Below are 2,177 nucleotides of genomic sequence, written 5' to 3' on the forward strand. Positions count from 1 at the left end.
CTCGTTGACTTCTTATTCTATTACTTCTTTCAAACAACTTGCAAATGCTTTTATTCAACAATTTCAAAACAATATAAGTCCTAAAGTTACTTTGATTGATTTAATGCATTGTAAACAAGGTGTTAAAGAAAAAGTGACTGATTTCATTGGTAGATATAAGCATTTGTATGCTCAAGTTTCCTTTCCAGTGCCTAACAATGATGTTCAAAGAATCTTTATTTCTAATTTACAAAAAGATATTTGAGAAAAACTCCTGTTTTTTGAGTTTACTTCTTTCCAACAGTTGTGCGCAACTCTTCACAATTATCAACTGACTGTGAGTCAAATCGAACAATCACATCCTATGGCTCCGAGTGATAAGGGTGATAGTAGTCAACAACCATTTGGGAAGTTTAAACTGAACAGAGAGTCCATTAAATTCAATGAAAACATCATCAACAACAATGTGAATGCAGCATCAGGTGTGCCTCCTATTTCTAAGTTTTTCAAGAAAGAAAGAAAGTTTACTCCTTTGAATGAATCATTGCATAGTATTATGAATAAGTTATTGGAACAAAATGTGCTTACTCTTCCTCCCATAAGGCAAATTGATCCTGCAAAGATTACTTCGCCCTATTTTGATAACAAATCTTTTTGTCAATTTCATCGTCAACCTGGGCATGATACTAAAAAATGTTTTGCTTTAAAGGGTAAAATTCAAGATTTGATTGATAATAATACTATCTCTGTTTCTGGAGTGAATGATAAAGGCAACACATCTGTAGCTCCTCCTAACGAAAATCTTCAGATTTTTACTGATCCATTGCCTTCTCATACCTCTAATGTGATTGATACTACTGATTCCTCTATCTCACCTGATGATCTCGTGTCTATGACTCCGAATGTGATTAACTTTGTGGAGCAGCAGAAAATCCCTAAAGAACCTTCCATCACCTTTGATTCTAGTGAAACTATCAGGGCTCCTGATGGTCCTTTATATATAGTTGCAAAAGTCAAGAATACACCTTGCCGTGGAGTGCTTATTGATCCTTCTTGCATGGTTAATGTCATTACTGAAGAGTTTCTTTTTACTTTGCAATTGAATCAAGTGATCTATGACAAAACAAATGTGGTTGTGAAACTATTTGATGCATTTTCTTCTCCTGCAATTGGTTCTATTACATTACCTATTGAAGTTCATAACAAATCCCTTGAGGTGGACTTTGCTATTATTCCATCATCGGAACAATTTCGTGTGAAGCTAGGCTATCCTTGGCTATCTTCCATGAAAGCTATTGCTTCTCCTATTCACAAGTGTTTGAAATTTCCCCATAATGGTGAAGTTGTTACTATCAATCATAGTCTCTTTAAACCAGCTGAAAGAACCTCTAGTGTTCCTACTGATTATTTTTGGCCTAAACAATTCCAATCTTTTCCTCCGCGAAGTGATCATCTTTTCAAATCTTATCAAAAGTGGAAAAAAGATATGATCCTATCTCTAAGTGAACCTAGAACACCCAAACTTGATATTCCTATCATTCTTGAGAAGGAAGTTCTTCCTTTGAATGATAAAACTAATGTCTTTCCTCAAGAAGATTCCCAACCCATTCCTATGGATGTGACTATGCCTATATCTAATAAACTTCCTAAAAGTAGACCTATCCCTCCTCGTCATGATGGACTTGGTCTCCTTCCTAAACCAAGTATTCCTCCCTTATATGGAGTAGTTCCTCCTCCTTCCTCTTATGGAGAGAAGAGACCTTCCTCTTCTCCTATTATTCAACCTAAGAGACCACAACCTAAACACCCAAGTGATAAGGATGAGAACATTCCTCCTCCTCAATCTCCTAATCTTCCTACTAAGACTAGACGAAATCGTTCTGCACGTGAACGCCAATGAAAGCGTCGTCTTAGAGCTCAGGCAGCTGCTTCTCAGACTTTACAATCCCCAAAAACACCTTCAACAAGCATTATTCCATTTTCTCCTCAGCTGACGATTGAGCGGAAATCTCCTAAACATAAGATGCATGATGGTGGGCGCCATGGTCCTGGGGGACCATGGTCCTGAGGGACCAGGGCGCTGGGCGCCCTAGTCCTGAAGGACCAGGGCGCTGGGCGCTCTGGTCCCACCTCCCAAGACAGCAAGGTGCAAGGAGGATCAGGCCAGGGTGCTGGAAAAATGCAGTTTTTGATGTCAT

This window comes from Cryptomeria japonica, chromosome 10 (genome assembly GCF_030272615.1).
Source record: "Cryptomeria japonica chromosome 10, Sugi_1.0, whole genome shotgun sequence".
Classification (NCBI taxonomy): Eukaryota; Viridiplantae; Streptophyta; class Pinopsida; order Cupressales; family Cupressaceae; genus Cryptomeria; species Cryptomeria japonica.